Below are 21927 nucleotides of genomic sequence, written 5' to 3'. Positions count from 1 at the left end.
TTTCTCTATAACTAGGCCTTTGGCTAATTAAAAAATATATATGGCCTTTTAAACTTTGGGGGGGTGTGTGTATTGTTTTTGTTCATTATTATTGTATTCATTTTTTTGTTTTTATCTTGTAAACCACCATGTGATCTTCAGATGACGGGTGGTACGGAATTATAATAAATAATAACAATAATATGCATAAGAACTGGGCATAGTGTACAGTCACTACACCTTATGGAGAATGCGCACATAACCTGCCCATGTAGAGTAGAGTTTCCCAAACTTGGGTCTCCAGCTGCTTTTGGACTACAATTCCCATCATCCCTAACCACTGGTCCTGCTGGTTAGGGATGATGGGAGTTGTAGTCCAAGAACAGCTGGAGACCCAAATTTGGGAAACCCTGACATAGAGGGATAGGAGTCTAGGTGGGCTACAGGTGGTTATCATGCATGTGTCTGATCCAGGCAAGCACCCGAAGCTGCCATTACCAGTTGCCTGCCAAGGCTCCTGTGCCAGCTGGGAGACTGCTGCCAATCCCACTCAGGTGGGTCCACTCATGTAAGGAAGAAGAGGTAGGGGTCACCTGGAGGAAGGGGTCCCACCAAGAACACTTTGCCCAAGGGCCTTCTGAAACCTAAAACCAACACTGTGTGGTAGTATAAACCACAGAGTATGGAAAGAAGCACCTCAGTGTAGATGGAGAAAGGGACATTGCAAATTTAAAGGTGTGCAATTATATGAATATGGTTACATTTGGGGGGAGATGGCAAATCTGCCGCTGGGCTACAGTGTTCTAAATTGAGAGCTCATGTGATATAGTGTTATTCTAGATAAAATAAAAATAAAAATACAGCCACCCATAGGAAAGTGGCATGTCAGGAAGAAGGTTCTGCTAGAGTCTTTTTCCTTGATGACTACTTTTCTCTTTGAAGGGTTCTTTTTTTAAGGTGGAACGTTTTAATTATCTAAGCATCTACTTGCAGTCTGCTGTGGGACAGCCTACAAACACGCTTACTGCTCTTGTTATTTCTTATAGTTTCCTACAATAAATGGGATTATAGCATTCATGTTTGTTGGGAAAAGATGTCAGAGCATTCAAATCTTAGTTAGCTAAGGTTTCAAGGAGGTTGCTACTAGACACAGATGGAGCTTTGTTCGTCTTATTTTGTAACTGGCAGAGTGGTTGCTGATTGTGTGCCAACCTAAAAGGCCTAGAAATTCTCTCCAGGGAATGAGAAAACTATTCTAAATCACTCCAGTATGGCACTGATTAAGGTCTGATGGGACTTGGTAGATAACTCTGGTTTGTACTACACCACGACTGAGATCATGTTTCTATGCTCTCAATGTCTAGAGCAACGCCTAGTGTAACCCAGAAAGGAGGAGGAAAATCATCCATCTGTTGACTAATGCATCAGCTTGCAGACAAAGAATGGCATAAATGATGTTTTCTCATTGGCCAAACCTTACAAAAAGCAGTTCTGATCTCTAATCAGTATAAACATATCAGATTACTTTTTCAAATTGCACAGGCCAGCATTTCCTCTTTTCAAGATGAATTTGACCTTGCTATAATTGAACTTTTCTGTGTTACTGTGATTTCTCCTCAGCTAGGGTGATTGCATTCTGTATTACCTTGAGTTAGTTCTGGTTTTCATTAAGTTGTAGTATTAGATTAATATTATTGTTCCAACATATTTAAATGTCTCTTACAAGCTCTCTCTTTTTGAACATGTTTGTGCAAAACACTTTATAAATTGTGCCAGTTTTTTCTTGTCACATTTTAGAAAAGTTTAGTTTGCAAACAATCTGCTTCTGACAGTGGGATAAAAAGTTTTTGATCTGTTTTTCAGCACCAGAAGTTGCCATTAAATGAAGAATTCCCAAAATTGCTGCTTTAACTTGCCTAATCTGTATTTTTTTATGATGCTGGAAAGGAAAACCATAGGGTTTATCAGTTGCCGCTTATTGGATAATATTACTTTTGCTTTTTTAAAACACAAGCTTGTCTTATCTTCTTCTCTCACAAGAGTTAGCACTAAAGTTAGCTATTGAATGAGCTTGTATGTGCATACTCTGTCCAAAAGTTGCAGCAGCCTTTCTGGTTGTGGCAACAGATGTTTACTACTATGTATTAGTCAGGAGCTGGTTGGGGGAAAGCATGTGGGTCTGTAATTGACTGTAATTCAAGTCCAAAGATTGGGTTACATCCATATGCCTGATGAAAAATGAGTGATTTGCTGGCATGAACCAGTAGCACTCCCTCTCTTCCTCCTTGCAGGGGTGATATTCATGAACACAGCATTTTGACAAGCTCACCTCAGTTAACAGCTCCAGCATGAATTTCATACATATCTCAACAATGAGACCATCTTTTTAATCTTTTCAATAGAGAATTTTGGCGTGGTACACTGGTATCACACCAGCTTCATCTAGGAGAGGTATTAATGGGTACGTACCTACCTAGTGTGTTTGTATAGGCTGCAATTTAATAAACAGATACCTCTCCAAAGCACATGTCCCTGGTTGTTCCAAATGTACTGATACCACTACCAACTCTCTGGGGAGAAAAAAATTAAAACTCACAGGCTTGCAGGCAAGTAGTCGTCCTTTAACATTATATATTATCCCATTATTCCAACAGGGTTTGCAGCATGTTCAAGACAGGATCACCTGTAACATTGGTATATAGCCATGGCTAAAACTACCTTGATTGTTCTTTGGACATGCATGAGTGTGACTCCTTGCTCTTTTTTGCAGGGGTGATATTCACAAACATGGCATTTTGATAAGCTCTACGGCATACTACCACACCATTTGCCTATTTCTACACCACTGCTATGTGGAACAAGGTAGCCTAGACGTAAAGTGACCAAAGGCAGCTTGGAATGTTATTGACCACATAAAAATGAGCCACAAAAGTCCTGAGTACGTAGATTCAACCCCCACTCCCCTTGACCCTGCTTTCATTCAAGCGGTGCACTAAATACATCACCAAAGATGCAGTATGATTTATTTCATTACTGCAGTGTAACATATTTGCATGAGCTGAAAGCAGGAGGGTTGCAGCTCTCCTTGAAAGAGAGAAAATGTGCTCGCCAAGGTAGATTTCATGCAATGGTTGTTTGCTTCTGGGTGATGAATCAGGCTCAAGGGTTCTTTTAAAAAGAAAACACACACACACACACACACACACACACACACGCCACTGGATTTTATGCAGCTTCTGAAGAATGACAAGCAAGCTTGCCAGTAACAGGAGCAAATGCATCACCACCTTTCCTAGCCTGAGAAGGGAAAGGAACGCTGCCTTAAAACTCATTCATTATCTGAAGGAAAATCAAATGTGGTGGCATATTGCCGGGGCTGCTTTATTGCCATCATTTAGAAAGGTCAACTGAATTAATCGACTTCTCGCCAAACATACTGTTAAGCTCCCCACTTCCTGACATATTTATGAGAAAGTGACGGGTAGGAAGAAGATGACTTGTCGTTTCTGCTGGGTTTCTTTCCCCCCCCTTTCAATTTTACACTGCAGAACCAAGATTAACTTTCGGGTTGGAGTTGTCCAGGAAAATAGCTGCTTTGGCAATGGGAAGGGGGATGGGAGAAGAAGTTCCCTCCGGTGTTTTACATGGGAAGGAGAGGAGAGGAGGGATCCATTTGAGGAGATGTGTGGCTCCTCAGTTGGTTTCAAAACATGTGTCCACAAACTGTATAAGGTCTATAACAAATAAATTTTTTAAAAAACTATTTTTATCATATTATTCAGCTGCTGTCATTTGCTATTTCTCTTTCCCTCATTGTGAAGTGATACCTCTTAACAGATATATTAATGGGAACCTAATAATAATAATAATAATAATAATAATAATTTCTCCTGTTGTACTTTAGTGGCTGTATTATGTTAAGGGATGTAGCAAGTGTTTGCTTACATTAGATATATTAATCTCTCCTTCTCTTTCTGTTTTACACACACACACAGGCTAGCCTGACAAGTCAGTTTCCATTACCTACTTTATAGGTAGGTTGTCTTCTGCCTTTATTCTCAAGCAGACCGTTTTGCTGATTCCAAATGGCACTGCTGGTCAAAACGGGGCAGAACTATTAGAAACCAAGGTTTCCCCCCACCCCCTTCTGAGCTTTTCTATGGGACAGGGGGAAACAGCACAGGGTATATGATAAAGGGTCAGAACTCACAGTGTTCTCCAGTGAAAAATGCACTTGCTGGCATTGTGTTGTGATCCTTTGAATGACCACAGAAGCTTAGACCTCTTCTGGTTAATGCTGTCCTTTTTACCTCGCATATGTCAGTTCCAGCTGCAACAGACATTCCCTACTGGCCTTTCTGACTGTCAGGGTTTTGTGTGTGTGTGTGTGTGTGTGTGTGTGTGTGTGTGTGTGTTTGTGAGTGCGTGTGTGTGCTTGTGTGCATGTGTGTCTATAAGTCATTTGCCACAGTCCTTAAAATGTAGTCTGGCAGAAATTCAATAACTGTTTGCGATATTCTCATTCAGCCTTCTTGCTCGGTGGCTTTTAGCTCCCAATGTGACATATAGTGGCATTTTGCTGTAATCCAGCTATTGGAAGCAGGTTAAAAAGGCAGCCCGGCGTCTCATGTAATTGGCTCCCAAACACAGAGAAAGTGTGCTGTTTTATTTTTTGCACTGAAAACCCCGAGAATCGGATTATACAAACATACTGCTTTTATGTTTTTGTTTTAGCTGAGTAAAACACCCATCTGAGTGAGTGTCCTGCAAAAAAATAAATAAAAATGTTTTAGATTAATGAGGATTTGGTGGAGGTGGTGAGAAGCCGGGAGCACACAGGGGTTCCTTTGTATTTCTCTCTGAAAGAGTAAAATGTGGAGGAGGGAGGGGAAGAAAGTCTATTAAGGGTTTCAACTAAAGCGGAGAAGAAATGCATAAATAGTCAACAGCATAAAAAAAAACCCCTGCAACTTCCAATAAACAAGGCACTTACCTTGCAAAAAGAGTAGTTTCAGTCCTGGACGCCTCCTGCATATTTGAATCCGTTAGTTCAGGTGACCACATACCGCTGGTGTGATGCTAAGGAGACGGCTCTAGGCACGCAGAGATAGGGCAGGTGATGGTTGTCTCTATAGATCCTGTAATAGGAGGGAAATCTCCGTGCAGCAGGCTCAGATCCTTTTACTTTGAGCAGAGAGCTCTGTGTCGCTGGCTGGCTGTCTAAAGCTCACAATCCAATGCAGGAGGGGGAGGAGGAGAAGAGAGAGGAGGGGAGAAAAGAGAGATGCTCGCTAGCTTTTCTTCCTCCTCCTCCTCGTTTCCATGGTGGTTACTGGTGCATCGTTCACCCGATCAGTTGTCACACTGACATGGTGCTGCCTGCTCAGCGGTCATTAATAACTGAATACCCTCCACTCCCCAGAGATCAGCCAATAGCCGGAGAGTGCCAAGACGTAGCTGCTGGGGTCTGGTTGGTGGAGGCAACCTGTCTGTTAGATGACATTGCTGCTTAGGGTACAAATAAGCGGGGGAAGAGACCCATTCTCGGCTTCTCGGCATTCTTTTCCCAGACACCAAAGGAAGAGGCATGATTGGATGCGCTGGGCTGTATTTAATGGGTTTAGGGCAAGGACTGAGAGAGCGTTCAAAGAGCATGATCCAAACTAGGTAAATCCCTTCTCAGGCTATGCGAGCTCATTAGTAAATGAAAAAGCATTTCTCTCTCTCTCTCTTTTTGCAGAGTTGTGATCTACTTGCAACACCTTGCACTGTATTGCAGTTTCCATATGTTCTACCCCCCCCCCTTTTAATACCTAGGTTTTTGCTTCCTACTGACTGGCAGCCAAATCCATCTTTGCTCATTTCCAAATATGGAGTCACTAAGCAAGCAGCCAGAGAATCGGCAGAATTAGTAAGCAGATAGGTACCCACAGAAATGGCGAGTTTTGTTTCTCCTTATGTGTACAGTTAATTGAATAGCTGTAAATCAGCTGGGGTTTTTTGTGCGGTTTTTCTTCTTCTTTAGTTTGTTTCATGCTTTTTCTCAATTTCTAGGCAAAGTAACCTATCAGAAACCTAGTCTGAAAATTTGCAGAAATTTAGGACGGGCTCTAAAAAATATATTCTTAGTGCAAAATACAAATCTGCATTGGGTTACTTCTAAAAATAGTCGGATTGCAAAATATTGCTTGCAAGTTCCCCAAGAAGTTTTGGTAATCAACAGGTCAAATCTGAGAAAGGGTTGGATTTACTGTACACATTCACGGATATAGCCCAGCTTTTGGGAGGCCACCCTCTAGTGGAATAAAATAAAACTTCTCTGTTTTCCACAGCATGTCTTGGACAGTCATATGTAATAACAACATTAGGAGTTTTCAGTGACTGCAAGCAATGCCCTTTTAAGTAAAATTAATGGTAAAATACTGTAAGCTACTTCTTGTTTTTGCACGTAACAAACACACATTTAAATATAAAAAGCTGCTGCTTCAGTAAGATGGCATACTTCCAGTGCTGTATTGTTGTACAGTTTTACTAGCACTGCAGGGTGTTACATTCTGACTTCACTGGAATTTTTTAAAGGTGGATAGTCAATGTTTCACAGCTCAAACTGGTGGTTTTGAACTGTTAAAATATAATCTAAGATCATTATCTAAGTGCTCATATCTCTTGTATTGCCTTTCTAAATCATTAGGATTAAATATAAGCAATCATGTGTTGCTTTCTGAATTATGTCATTCATTCCCCGCCCCCCAAGAAAAGAACCCTGTTTAACAGGATAATTCAGAGAAAGCTGGCTTATACCAAGTTAGACTATTGGCTCATCTCTGTCAGTATTGGCTACACCGGGGTTTCCCAAACTTGGGTCTCCAGCTGTTTTTGGACTGCAAATCCCATCATCCCTGACCAGGGGGGAAGCTGCATACTCCGGCACCGTGGGGGGGGGAGAGCAGATGGGGGTGTGGCTGGCGCGTATCCCAGGGACGTGTCGTGCATCCCACGGGGGCATGGTGCATGTCCCAGGGGCATGGGGCATGTCTCTGGGGACGTGGCGCCTGGTGTGGTGGGGGGTGCGCGGCGCATGTCAGGGGGAGGGGCCGCAATGGTATCCCCCTCCCCGATGGTGCTGGGGCGGTGCACTCACCCTGCCCCCCTTTCCTCCACCAGTGTCCCTGACCACTGCTTCTGCTAGCTATGGATGTTGGGAGTTGTAATCCAAAAGCTGCTGGAGAAACCCTGGGCTACACTGATTGGCTGAGGCCTGCCAGAGTTTCAGACAGGAGTCTTTCCAACCTCTACCTGTAGAGTAGAGTGGTACCACTGAGCTATCTATGGGCCTTCCCTTAATTCTGAACATGTTTACTCAAAAGTAAGAGCCTAGGACTTGCTGATCAGATGGTTGGCGGTTCGAATCCCCGTAAGCTCCTGTTGCTCGGTCCCTGCTCCTGCCAACCTAGCAGTTCAAAAGCACATCAAAGTGCAAGTAGATAAATAGGTACCGCTCCAGCGGGAAGGTAAACGGCGTTTCCGTGTGCTGCTCTGGTTCGCCAGTAGCCTCTTAGTCATGCTGGCCACATGACCCGGAAGCTGTACGCCGGCTCCCTCAGCCAATAAAGCGATATGAGCGCCGCAACCCCAGAGTCAGTCATGACTGGACCTAATGGTCAGGGGTCCCTTTACCTTTACCTTGAAGTTCCACTGTGTTCCATGGAGCTTTCTCCCTACAAGTATAGGTTTGCGGTCTTAAGAGTTTTTTTTAAGCAGGCATTTGAAAATCATATTGGCATTCATTCTGATATAGTGTTTCACTGCCAGGGGTTGTCTCTGTGGTGAACACTGAAATTCCCTCTGCTTACTTAGGTCTTTCAACACACTTGAATGACGGATATAGCTTTGGATGCTCAAAGGGAGCTGTTCTGTTGAAGTAAATGGGGAAGCAGACAGGCAGGAATTATGTGTGTGGATCTCAGAAGAACCTTGCTTGCATGCGGGCAGCATTTACTAGATCACACAAACTTTATACCTGTACACACTAGTATCCTAAGTTAGATATAGTATGCAATATTTTTGATGGGAGTGTGGGGAGATTGGGAGAGGAATTTCAGCTTGTGCACTTATTAAGTAACTACACAAGTGGTTCATTTTGGTTGATTGCTGTGGACTGTATAATTGGAGGTGTAACTAATCAAACCAATTCAAGTACACTCTCATAAGGGGAGTAAGGTGCTGTAATCTAACATATTTTAAAGCACTTGCTTGATGAATTACAGGTATACTCTACAACAATTCTAAGCAATATTTAAATAATATAGTTTATTCATAGCTGATAAATGTTTTAATTTTCAGTTGGATTATTTTTCAATGATGCTTTAACGATGTCCCAGAATGCTTGCAAAGAAAAATCATTTTTATAACTGAGGCAATTATGATGATTAAGCTTCACTAGAGGTTCCTTTCCTGTTGATTTCACTATGATGATTTGTAGTTTTGAAATAGCAGGGTATTCTATTAAACTGGGTATATATAGAGAGAGAGAGAGGGAGAGAGAGAGAGAGATGTAGGTTTGAGTTTGTATTTAGACATATAATTGAAGTGCTGAGTGAGGTCTTCTGGAGGTTTGGTCATCATCAAAAGTAAAGCAATGGAAAAGCTAATTCCAAGAGCAAAAATCTGTTGGGATACTGCCAGGGAGATAAAGTCCATCATGGCCCCCAAGCCGGCTGCCGGACGTCCGTCGATCTCCCGTAGTCACGCAGTATCAGCAATTAGCGACATGAGCTCCAGAAATAGCCTGCCACATTCTAGAGCCGATGCACACTCTCTATCAGCAGATAATGCACAGCGAAAGTTGCACGCAGGAGAGCATTATTTACAAGTTTTATTCTGCATTGATCAGAACAAAGAAAAACATGACTGCCTGCTTCAGTGTCTCTGACACAGAGAGAGAAACGAAAGCAATAGAAAACATAAACTTCCTGTGAACAGGAAATGCGCAGACTCTGTGACTCACAAAGCCTGCTCCCTTTTAAGGTGGAACGGAAATATCCCAACAAAATCCCACTGGGTGTGTCTGAGCCTTTTTGTATACAAACTGAAGTAGTTCTTGGATCCCAGTCATTATTCTGCATCTTATCATGATTCCAGCAAAGCTGTTTGGGTCCAGACAAAATCAAAGTGGGAATGTATGTCCATCTGGCTTGCAAATTCAAAGGTTCTAGAAGGGATGGAGCAAAAGTAAAATGATGGGCACTGTTGGTGGACTAGAGGGAACCTCACATTTCCAAAGCAAATACATCAGCATGAACAAATAAGTCCCAGAAGCAAAGTTTCTGTGAATTAGACACACACAACCAAAAACTGAAGGTGAGCTGGTGTGGTGTAGTGGTTAGAGTGTTGGACTAAGACCCAGGAGACCAAGGTTCAAATAAATCTATAAATAAGAAGTCCAAGACCCAAATGTGTGCTTGCATCCAAACTATCTCAGATTTATCTCATCCATAAAACAATATTAGAGTCTCTTCTCAATCAAGGTTTGGCAGCTTGAGTACAGAACTGATCAGGGACCAGTTGCTGACGCCTCCACCATAGAGAAGTTCCAAAACACTTGACTAATAATTAATATTGATGGGTCATCAGTTGTCATTATGTTTGAAAAAGATATTAACTCATCTCTTTTTCAAGGAAACCATTGTAAGCAGGACTGCTTATCATCAACAACAGCATCCGGCCTGTCCTAGGAGCTTGGACATGACCAGTGAGTTAATAGTTTCGTTGTTGTCGTTTTGAATGGTAGATATCTGTACTATAGCACAAACTGCTTTGGACAGCAATCCCAGTTTCAGAAGTTTGGCAGGTTATTTGGTATTGATTTACTTACTTGTTTTTCTAATAGGTCATGTGGCATTTTGGCTTTTTGAGCTGATGGAAGAAGTTAAATTGAAATATGCTGAAGAGAAATTGCTGAAAGTAGGCTATAGGTGGGGAACATGTGACCCTCCATATTTTTTTGGGACTCCAGCTCCCATCAACCTGACCCAGGAATGATGGGAGTTGGAGTACAACAACATCTAGAGGGATGCAGATTGCCTATCCCTGAAGTAGTTTGTCAAGAGGATTCGAAGTTCATAAATGGCAGGAACAAGCAGCACAAGAACAAGTGGGCAAATGTCTTCTGCAAGTTTTTGCATATGGTTATGATGATTACTCAATAGCGCTCAAGTTAGAATTCTTGCCAAAGAGCATGCAAAGCCTCTCTTAAAAGGAAACTAAAGATTGAGGTGATTCCTGGCAGACAGAAGCTATGGTAAATACTGTTGGAGAAATAAAACATATTGAAAATGCTAAAGCCTCCCCAGCTTCAAAAGTAGAAAACAAATCCTCTGGGACTGATGTAAAAACGCAAAGTGTTTCTTCACCAGTTATTAAATTTTATTATTATAAGAATATAACAACCCTCCTTTACTTTCCTTAAGAGGAAAAACACACACACAAACCTTGATTTCTTTTTAAAAGCCTGTTAGTTTTCTTTTTCTCACAACCTGGCAGCAGTGCCATTCCATTGGCTGCAGAGAGAGACCAGAAATTCCTTTCCTTGAACCATTATCATTCCAGCTGGGTGTTATAAGAACTTTATTATAAAGACTACTGCTGGAGTTAGTTTGTTTTCCCCTCCTCTCATTTCCTTTTCCTTTTGTTCTGTGGCTTTTAGACTTCTTCCTTGGGGGGCAGGAACGGTCTCATTACTCATATTTGGAAACCACTCTGGGATCTCTTTTTGGCTGAAGAGCAGAGTCAATATGCTTCACATCACACATATTCACACATTTAAAATACTACCTATGGATTTTAGCATATTATGTGGCTTACAGCACAATCCTATCCATGTCCACTCAGGAGTACTCCCAGGTATTTGCGGTCTTTGTATGCGTGTGTTTTAAATTTCCCGATTGCTAAATATATTTCAAGACCATAAATCCCCAACAACATTTCTACATTTAATGCAAATTTGTCCTCCATTGTGTTTATAGTCAGCAATTCAAGTGCAAAGGCTTCACTAAATTCATTTGCTATTGGCCAGTGCTAAAACCCTTAATGGTGAAATAGGAAGCTTGAAGGAAAGAAAAATGGGAAAATAAAGAAAGCTGAACTACAGTGAAGTAAAAACGTCTAATAAAGTAAAAGCTTTTTTTTTTACTGTTTTCCTCAAGGATACAATATGTATATGAAATAAAGTTGGAAGGCATCAAAATTATTTACATGCATAATAGAAAGGCTGTAAAAACGCCTAGTACAAATACTGAAATGCACAATTTTTCCCTTGTTTACAGTGGTATGTGGAAAAGAAAGGAGTGGAAAACTAGTCCTTTCCCCAGACCAGGAATTCAGTCCTAGAAATAATCATAGGGTGGCACATGCAGAAAATGTAAGGTTGGTTTTTTGTTGTTGTTTTGCGGCATTCTCAATAAAGAGCTAAATGAAAACATAACCCAATTTATGTTCCTTCAACTTTCCAGGCATTTAATGTCCTAAAATATAACAGCAGGACTCAAAAGTGACAACAGGTGAAACAGCGAAACATGCTTATTATATATAATAAGCATGTTTTTCTTTTACTGATCATTATGGTAGGCTCAGTCAGCTTGTTAGTTCTGTTAATTTGGGGGAGTTATAGGTACATTCAGATTTAGTAGAATAGTAGATTTGTAAAGTTGGAAGGGTCCCTCAGGGCCATCTAGTCCAACCCCCTGCAATACAGGAATCTTTTTTCCCAATGTGGGGCTCAAACCAACCCTGAGATTAAGGGTCACATGCTCTACCATCTAAGCTATTTGTTTTCAAAATATTTCTCAAATTCTATTATAACCCAGGATGTATATTCAGACCAGTCAGTTGGAATGATTTCAGAGAGATGTTAGTTAATATGGCCTTCTCTTTCCCTGCCAGGAAGAGAATGAGAATATCTGTGATGAGTTCAGCAGCCATGTGCAATTTGAACTTCCCTTATTTGCAGAAATTTTATTTATGTACTCAAGGCAGTGTACTTGACTGTCCTCCTCAGTTTTACCCCCACAATGTTAACCACACAGCTACCTACAAAAACGTATGTCTGAGGGACACTGTTATGACTAAAGAGGAATGAGCAAACATTGCTACTTGGGAGTAAACTCTACTCCCAGCAGGTAGGTGCGTGGCGGATGCCAACTGCAATTTTAGGTAAACAGCAGCCCTTCCTACCAGCCTTTGGGAAACCATGTTTTGCTACTGGTACTAATGCTGCTGCTGTCATTAGAGCATGATGAAGAGTCATAGCTCAGAGACAGGGTATCTGCCTTGCATGCAGAAGGTTGCCAGTTCAATCCCAGACATCTGTATCCTTTATAGGACTGGGTTTGTCCCATGTGAAACACTGGCAGTCAAGTACTGAACTAGATTGACCAATAGCCTAATGCAGAACAAGGCAGCACCATATATTCGTAGCATATTTCTCATTACGTTAAGTAGAGGAGATGGCTGAACCTTGTTATAAAGTTTGAAGGTGCTTATGTGGACATAAACCAGTGCATACTTCTTTAGTTTGAAAGACTGGAAGGTTTTACATGAACAACTTTTATTTGCCAGAATGAATAGAAGTACTGTATCAAAACTCTGTCCTGTCCCCTGCCTCCCCTCCAAAGGAAAGTTGACACTTAAATTTTAAGCAATCAGAAAAAAATATCTCCCCCCTCATTTTTTTTAAAAACTGACCATATTATAGAACTTTCATTTTTCCCCCTTAGTCTTTTACAATGAAGTTCTGTAAATGTGTGAGAGTCCTCTTTATAGGATATTTAATTTAAAAAGCCAGTAAAGCTGAATATTATTGCAGTGTACATCACTGGGGGTAAAAGAGAAAAAAAGAGGACAAGCTGCTGTTAGTTTATATTGAGTATTACCTTACTATAAACCCTTATGTTGTTTGTGTTTTTTAAATCAGGGCTAAATCCTTAAAGGACAGAATTACTTTTTATGCAAATGCTTCTTTGCTTTTGCTCCATAACTTGGAGAATGTACATACAGTGGTACCTCGGGTTAAGAACTTAATTCGTTCTGGAGGTCTGTTCTTAACCTGAAACTGTTTTTAACCTGAAGCACCACTTTAGCTAATGGGGCCTCCTGCTGCCGCTGCGCCGCTGGAGCACGATTTCTGTTCTCATCCTGAAGCAAAGTTCTTAACCTGAAGCACTATTTCTGGGTTAGCGGAGTCTGTAACCTGAAGCGTATGTAACCCGAGGTACCACCGTACTTGGAGAATGAAGCACCGGAAGAAACTGGTTTTAGTCATGTAGGTTGAGAGTTCTGGATGTTAATGAAGATGGGGCCCTGAAACAAAACGTTGCCGTGTGGAATGCTTCTGTTTAGGCTTCCAGCTTCTCTGCTCATTCCGTTCTTCTTCCTCACCTCTCCCTTTCAATTGTCAACCAGCATTCTGCAGCCACTGAAATGGCTCGCTCCTCATTTAACTGTTCTGGGATTATTTTGGCAGGGACGCGGGTGGCGCTGAGCCTCTTGGACTTGCTGTTCGAAAGATCAGCAGTTTGAATCTATGTGACAGGGTGAGCTCCCGTTGCTATGTCCCAACATCTGCCAACCTAGCAGTTTAAAAGCACACCAGTACAAGTAGGCAAATAGGCATTGCTATGGTGGGAAGGTAAACAGTGTTTCCGTGTGCTCTGGCACTCGTCACAGTGTCCTGTTGTGCCAGACACAGTTTAGCCATTCTGGCCACATGACCCGGAAAGCTCTCTGTGGACAAAAGCTGGCTCCCTCGGCCTGAAAAGCGAGATGTGTGTCGCACCCCATAGTCGCCTTTGACTGGACTCAACCATCCAGGGGTCCTTTGCTTTTTTACCTTTACCTCTCCTTTTGGTTCCCACGTCTTATTGTTTAGTGGAGCAGTTATGAGTATCCATTTCCATCTACCTTATTTTATTTTTCCATTGTAGACTATGAACAGCTCCATGCAGTACTCTTGTATGTTAGCGGTGTGCTTTTGTCTGCATAAACATGAGTCAGTATGAGCGTATAGACCTTGACTATCAAATTTGAAACTCAGCATCATGGGCGTAGCCAGGGAGGTTCAGGGGTGTGCAACTGCCCCCTCCTAAATCAAGTAAATAAATAAAAATACTTCACCAACTTGACCAATTGCATTTCAGAGAACTCGGTTATGCCCCAACATAATGCCTGCCCCCCTTAAAATAAATCCTGGCTTCACCCATGCGCGGCATATTATTTGGTTTCAGTGATGTTCACATTCACTATTGAAAGAACAACAGCAGAAAAAAAGGAATAGATGAATGGCAGGATTTGCTCTGCTACTTATGAATGAAATTCTAGCGCCTTTTCTACAGTTCTTGTAGAAAGCTCATCTTTTGGCAAAGATAAGCTTTGGTTATAATTAGGTGCATAATTTACCAGCATATACAGTATACACATGCACACAAACATTTTAGACACTGCAGCTGTGATCATGAAGGTATTTAAACTTACTGTGGACTGAAATCCCAAACTGCTGCAAAACAACACATTAAACATCACATAAATAGAAACCTCAGTGTTTTGTCTTTCCCAACCTAGTTAATCATTTGCTTTTCCCTAGGCTGAACTTGACTGAATGCTGTGATGGGGGTGGCATATGGCTGGTAGAAGTTACTAGATTTGTTCTATTTTAGGAATGGAAGTAAGTAGTAAAAATTTGTCCCTTTTCTACCCTGAGCCGATATACCAAAATACTTAGTACTTAGCACCGTGGGTTTTTTTTATTTACTTTTTTTTCTTTTTGAGAGTGGGGGCGGGGGGAAAGAGAGAAGTAAAAGACAACATAATAGCTGCCTTTAAATATTTGAAGGGTGGTCACATAGATGACAGAGCAAATTTCTGATATGGAATACATTAGGAAGTATTTCTGATGCAAGCTGTTCAATAGGGGAACCGACTATCTGCGAATGTGGTGGACTTCCTTAAAGTTTTTATGGTTTTTTTTTATTCAAACAAACATCAAGCTAAAATTAAGAATAAAAACAGTTATAAAAGGAGGAAGAATAAAATTTCAAAATAATAAAATAATAATCATGATAATCAGCCCTATGCTTTTAACTGGTAATAAGGCTTAATAATAAGATTTATAAGTTTCCACAATGGTTGTATTCATTTCAGAACAATTGCTGCCTTTTGGATCAATGCCCGCCCCCTTCCAAGTGTTTTGGAAAGAGTTGGAAAGACATATTCTTTCCTTAGAAGTATAGCCTAATTCAGCCATCAATCAGAGTTCCTGACTCTGTGGAGGTAGCCATGTACATGTTTGCATGCATAAACCTCCTTCAGACAGAAGCCAATCATGCGCCAGCCAAGGACATTGGCATCTAGGCAGTGTGGCTATTCCATGTGGATCACCCATTCACATATCCATTCTTACCCATTCTCACCCAAGAATGTATGAATATGGCTTTTCTTTTGTAGACCAGGTTGGAATCATAACAGATCACACCAGTATCTAGACTTGGAAGATCGACACTCTCAGTGTCTGTAAGTCAGTGGCTAAGTGGTCGGGAACACATTAGCAGTTTCCACATAGGAATCAATGGAAATCATTGACTCGTTATGTGAACGTTCCCCCAACAAATGGTTCCCTGATAACCCATTGTGTTCAGATAGTGAGACCTGTGTATGCAAGTTTAGCACATTATTTGCATTTAAAAAAATATTTAGCCCACCTTTCAGGGTGCACTGTCCTCAGAAGGCAACTCGAAAACAGCCTTCCCTAATCTGGTACCCTCCAACTCTCATCATCCCTGACCATTGGCCATGCTGGCTGGGGCTAATGGGAGCTTTAGTCCACATCACCTGGAGGGCTCCAGGTTAGGAAAAGCTGCTCCAAAACAGCAGCTTTTTGTACGTTTTATTATGTACATACTAAAACATGTAAATCACATTGAAATGTAATGCCAAGGGATACGTATGATGAGGGGTGTTCTACAATAAGCAGACATTACTGTCGATGTGATTGATGTAATTGTCTGAAATTTGCCGTGATGAAAGAGAAGAGAACCACATCTCTGTTGAGAAAGCAGTACACAATGGCATCAAGTAGGCTAGTCTCTGCCGATAAAATGTAAACAAGACCCTCAAAGGTGCAAAGAAACCACTTCAGGTATTCTGTACTCACTCTGTTTATTCACAATTGTGTGGTTGCTACTTGAGAGACAATGACAAATTTCAGTTGCCTCTCCTGAGAGCAGCAGTCTTTTCAGTGCTCATAGTTCCAAAGAGCTGTTTGTATGGACTAGGAGCTGCATTTACACCCAGATGTTGGGGAGATATGCAGCAAGCTGCTGTCTTTGTTTTCCTGTTGCTTCATCAGTACAGCAGGACCAGCCTTTAGGTATCAGCTGGGTACCCTGTACAGTGGTACCTCGGGTTAAGAACTTAATTCATTCTGGAGGTCTGTTCTTAACCTGAAACCGTTCTTAACCTGAGGTACCACTTTAGCTAATGGGGCCTCCTGCTGCCGCTGCGCCGCTACCGGACGATTTCTGTTCTCATCCTGAAGTGAAGTTCTTAACCCGAGGTACTATTTCTGGGTTAGCGGAGTCTGTAACCTGAAGCATCGGTAACCCGAGGTACCACTGTAGGTGCATGGACTTCAGCCATATCCATCAATGCTGATCGCTGATTGCTGATGCTAGCTGGCTCTTGCTGCTTACTTTCAGGTAAGGTTATCAGAAGACTAAATTCAGAGCTGTGAAGGGGATCCAAAATCTGCATTTGTCATTGTCTTGGTCCACAAATCCATGGACATGTAATAACTAGAGACTTACAGACATTGTTGAACATTCTAGGTTCATTTGGGAAATATCTTTTGTCTCTGCTAGGGCAAAAGTGACAGTTGTCTTGAGGGTGTGTGTGATAAGCATTTTGTCTAGCTGTGAAGGGATATCCCTCTCAGCCAGGCCCCCCAACAAACCAGAAACTAATTTCTGATCTCAGGCTAAAGATTGTGCAATACCATAATCATGGGTTTACTTTGCTTTCTATGATGCCATAGTTTATACAGTGCCATTGATATTACAATTAAGTATTAAGACCACCCTGTTTGTGACAATTCAGAACAAAAGATTGATGCTGAACTTGGGTGACAGTAATTTCTGGTAATGGCCAAAATGGGCTTAGATTTCATTAGTATTCAAGCTTATTTGCTTACATCTGAAAGCCGACTTAGCTTCAGGCTTGTACATATCTGATACACCAAACGGAGCAATAAATCTTTAAAAGATATAAATGTTTACAGTAGCAACACAACTTGCAAATAGAATTTTTAATGCGTGTTTTTAATTTGCTCTTTTTATTTGAAAACCATAAATAGTGCAAATTGTCTTTGAGTCAAATGATATCATCCATTTAGAAGAAGATAGATTAGATATTTCAGTGAAACGGCAATATCTTCTGCTGGGGAAGAAAGAAAAAGATTTATGCATCTGTGTAATTTCTGCAGATTACTAGGTTTAGTAAAAGTTCACTTTAGCAAGAGGAGAGAAGAGTTTGGCTTCACCAATTATTTTGTTTGGGTCCTACCATACTAAGGGCTGTTAAATATATTATCATCCTGTAAGTGGTGGACTTTGGCAGCTCAAATTTCAGTGATGCCTTGTGAGATGCCAAAATCCTGCACCCCCTACCTCTTGCCTTGGACTTCATAGTTGCAATGCCTGCACCTGGTGTGACCATACCAGTCGTGCTCCCAATAATAATAATAATAATAATAATAATAATAATAATAATAATATTAAAATTTTTATTTATATTCCACCCATCTGACTGGGTTACCCCAGGCACTCCGGGCAGCTCCCTGCAAAATATTTTTAAAAAACCCTCAAACATCAGATCCACTTGTGATCTTGTGTGTTTCAGAACTGCAACACAACTGGACTGAAAATTGGTACCCAGTCATAGCTTAATGTGTTACTGCACTTGCTTGGAACAAGTATCTTTCTTCACATTAGTAAACTAGTTCTCTATGTTCTGTGAATAAGCCCTTCCCAATTGACATGGGGGGAAAATAGCTCAAGCGCTAGGGGAACTTTCCCCCAATTCAAGCCAGGCTGTATTTGCCAGAGAACTTGCAGGTCAATTAGCCAGGTTGGAGCTGGCCTAGAAACTAGCATGTTTTCCAAAATACACACAGCGCATCAGGGTAGTGAAGTTACCTTGTAAGGTAGCCTGGGGAGCAACAGAGAAAATGAGTTTTATTAAGATAGTAAAACACAATGACAACTTGATCATTAATGTGAAGCATGTCCCATAGATGGAAGGGTAAAGATGGAATGACAACTGAGACAGTGTCAAGCCAAAGAGGCGGTGTGGTGCTACTGTGGGAGGGGGCAAGGATAGAGTTGGTGGTGTGGAATGGGAAGGGTGGTAGGACCAGAAGCAGAGAGAGGGGTGCCCTCCCTTCCTTATATTCTGTAGGAAGCTGAAGAAGGTAGAGTGGGGAACCTTAGCATTAGGCTAAGTCCAAAAGGTAAGAGAAGAGACTTTCCTGGCCGTGGGGTCGCCATATTAGGCAGAGTCTACTGGAACTGTGAGTCCCCAAAAAGTTGTGCTCTCAGTCTCAGGTAACATCTCCCTTAGCAAGTTTCAGTTCATTGGGCCTTTTAAATAAATGCTAAGTGTTTTATCTTGTGAACTGCCCTGAGATCTTAGGATGAAGAGCAGTATATAAATCATCATCATCAATCATCATTTAAGTTTTATTTCTCTTTCAGTTGTACCCTTGGCACAGAAAAACGGATAATGGTTTCTTTTTTATTTATGTAACTTGTTCCAGTATGGCTCTTGCTTCTGCATGGGAGTGGCCTACTGGCAAACCGTTTTCAGTGGTGATGCAACCCTGTTGTTGAAGAAAATAAAACACTGAAGGAAAGTGCCAACTATCGTAGCTGGTTAAGCACATTCAACTAAAACTTTTCTCATATTTCAGTATTTTTTTCTTTTTCTTTCCCCCCTTATCTCCGTTTTACAGGAGTCTGGGTAAACTGGTGATATAGGATGCAAAGTTTTGGGTATTGCTTCATTGAGGTTTTCAACAAATTGCTAAAATTGCTGCCGGCTAATCGCATGTAACCAAGGCAGAATGCTTCTCACACTTCTGTTTGCATCTCACAAGCTGTCAGCGATACCAAGTTCCCTCAGCCTCACTGGTATAAACACACAGGTGCCTGTGCTTCTTTAATTTTCCGCTGCCACAAATTTACTCAGAGTGCTTTGAAAGCCTCCTGGTAGCATCCATAGTAGTAGTAGGCACCAACACTAGAGACAGGATGAACTTTAAACTAAGATTACTGGGTTATTATAGGGATAAACAAGGGAACAAGGGAATACTCACATATTGGGTTCTTAAAGTGTTTGCTCACCGTTTCTGAAGACCCAAGAGACACTGCTGCTGACACCAGCCTCTTAAGTGGCTTTTGCCTCAGGCCAAATCCCCATAACCTCTGCCTTAGCTAGCTACTTCCACAACTCAGTCCAGCCACAGTGGACAATCTGCCTCTGAACCCCAAAGCTCTTCTGGTTGAACTTCCATCTGCTTGCACAGTTTAGCCCAATTGTGTGACCCTCCTCTGGCAAGACAGGGCAACCTCTCAGACGAGCTCAGCCACTAGCTCCCTTATTCTGATAATCACCAAACAAGTATTACAAGCCTCAATCCTCACCCCACCCCAGCTATTCTCTGGGCATATTCCTCAGCCACCTCTCTTCAGACCTAAAATTCCTACATTGCAGGGGGTTGGCCTAGAACTAGATGACCCTGTGTGTTTTATTCTAGGACACCACAAGTGCAATCCTTGGAAGAGGGTAGATTTGAAGTCAGGCTTTATTTATGTGAATACCATAAACACTCCTGCAGGCTGTAATCTTTGTGACTTGCTTGGTGTCCTAATGAAAACATACCTATCAGGTTGCATAGCTCTTGGGAATTGAGGGTGGATCAATTCATTTGGATCAGTGAAGACAGTGAGTACCATCTGTTGACATTGCAAGAGATCACACCACTTTCTTGTTAATCAATTCTGCAATAAATTCCATTAATCTAAATGGTTGCTGTGGCCAGCATCATAGTTCCTCATGTTGCAGAAACAGGCACATGCATCTAAGAACTTGATTGGGGCATGGTTCCCATGGTTCCCAGACATATGCAAATGTGTGTTTATTTATTTATTTTTTAAATAATATTTATTCCAAATTTAAAATCACAGAGAAAAAAAAGAAAAGCCATACAGAGTACAAAGAAAACTTTGACCATAACAGAGCAAAAAATAAACAAGTAAAAAGAACAATAAGATAGAATAAAAAAGAAAACTTAACAAAAAATATAAAAATGTATTAAGTTAAAAATAAAACAAAAGCAGGTTAAACCTTTACATATCCTTTTCCCTTTACTTATTTCCATTGACCTCCTCTCACCTCCCAATTTTGTATTCTAATTCAAATCGTATTTCCAGCAAATCCCTCTAATCTTATTTTCATTTACGTATTTTAAAATTGAAGTAATATAATTAAACCTCCTCTATTTCATCAAATTCATCAACTCATCTTTACTTATTCCATTATATCGTATCTACCGAAACGACCTAATATTCTTTTTCCAGCAAATGTGTGTTTAAAGGTGCTTTTATGACCCCTGTCCTTTACATATCACTGTGAGAAACACTGTTGTAGTAATCATAAGTGCTAGCCTGTGTTGTGGGTGGGTCATCATACATCTTAAAATGTGGAAAGGGGGAGAGTTCATGATTGATTAAAAAAAGACATGCATCTTAGCTGAAAATGCCCATAGCTTGGCTCAAATATTTATAGGAGGAAACTAGACATATCTGCACTATAAACATAAAGAAAAAGTGGAAATACTTAAAAGTGTTAAATGTGGCGCTGGAGGGAAACAATTAAAAGTAATGAATGGGAGGTTGGTTAGGCTGAAACAAAGCAGAATATCAGGAGAAAAAAAATCTTTCTGAGAAAGGGTTGCATTAAACTGTGAAGTAATCTCCCCAGGGGGGTAGTAAAAGCCACATGGTTTAGCACATTAAATAAGTCACTAACAAAACTCTAGGAATTTCACTATAAGGTATGAGGTTGCTAACAAGAAGATCAGCTACATTACATGCTCGACCCATTTTTCTTCCCAGTAAAAGTTGTGGCACTGTTTTAAGTGTTTTTTTTTTAAAAATAAAAATAAAATAAGGCTTGCTTGCTTTCTTGCTTGCTTTGAGATGGGCTTCCCCCTTTTTATGATATTAGAAAAGAGTAAGGTTTGATTTCATATTGCCAGCGTGAGGTACTCTGGCAGATGAGGGCAGGAGTAATCTTTTCCAGAGACTCCCCACTTTTTCCTCTTACCTTGACAAAGCAAGTCAGATCATTCTTTCTCATGTGTTCCTTTCATCTAGGCTTCTTGTTTCTTTTAGAGAGCCAGTGTGGTGTAGTGGTTAAGAGCGGTAGTCTCGTAAGCTGGGGAACCGGGTTCGCGTCTCCGCTCCTCCACATGCAGTTGCTGGGTGACCTTGGGCTAGTCACACTTCTCTGAAGTCTCTCAGCCCCACTCACCTCACAGAGTGTTTGTTGTGGGGGAGGAAGGTAAAGGAGAATGTTAGCCGCTTTGAGACTCCTTAAAGGGAGTGAAAGGCGGGATATCAAATCCAAACTCTTCTTCTTCTTCTTCTTTTCTTCTTCTTACCTTGGTCCCATCTTCACCTCCTCCTGCCTTCTCCTCCTTGGAATCCTACCTTCCAAAAACAAAACAAAACCCAAACCTTTTTTTTTCTTTTTTTAAAAAATCCTCTTTACTTTCCATCATCTGATGGACACTTCAGAAAAGGGGAAGGCAGTTTCAGCTTCCCTGCTTCATGGAGATAATCG

The 21927-nt window shown here is 41.1% G+C and overlaps 2 protein-coding genes across 5 annotated transcripts in view; one reads left to right on the top strand and one right to left on the bottom strand.

Moving 5' to 3' along the window:
• Positions 1-5551, bottom strand: part of LRRN3 (leucine rich repeat neuronal 3) — a 45096-nt gene extending 39545 nt beyond the window's left edge. For 2 of the 3 annotated variants that reach the window (XM_081022344.1, XM_081022343.1), the window contains exon 1: positions 4973-5403. The gene's annotated coding sequence lies outside the window, so the exon portion shown is untranslated. Of the gene's footprint in view, positions 1-4609; positions 4839-4972 lie in introns of those variants that run through there. The other variant, XR_013990902.1, reaches the window with a different exon arrangement.
• Positions 1-21927, top strand: part of IMMP2L (inner mitochondrial membrane peptidase subunit 2) — a 478312-nt gene that overhangs the window by 199297 nt on the left and 257088 nt on the right. The gene's annotated exons all lie outside the window — the stretch shown is intronic.

This window comes from Podarcis pityusensis (assembly GCF_964106645.2).
Source record: "Podarcis pityusensis genome assembly, chromosome: 10".
Lineage (NCBI taxonomy): Eukaryota > Metazoa > Chordata > Lepidosauria > Squamata > Lacertidae > Podarcis > Podarcis pityusensis.
This window is presented reverse-complemented; position numbering and strand designations above follow the sequence as displayed.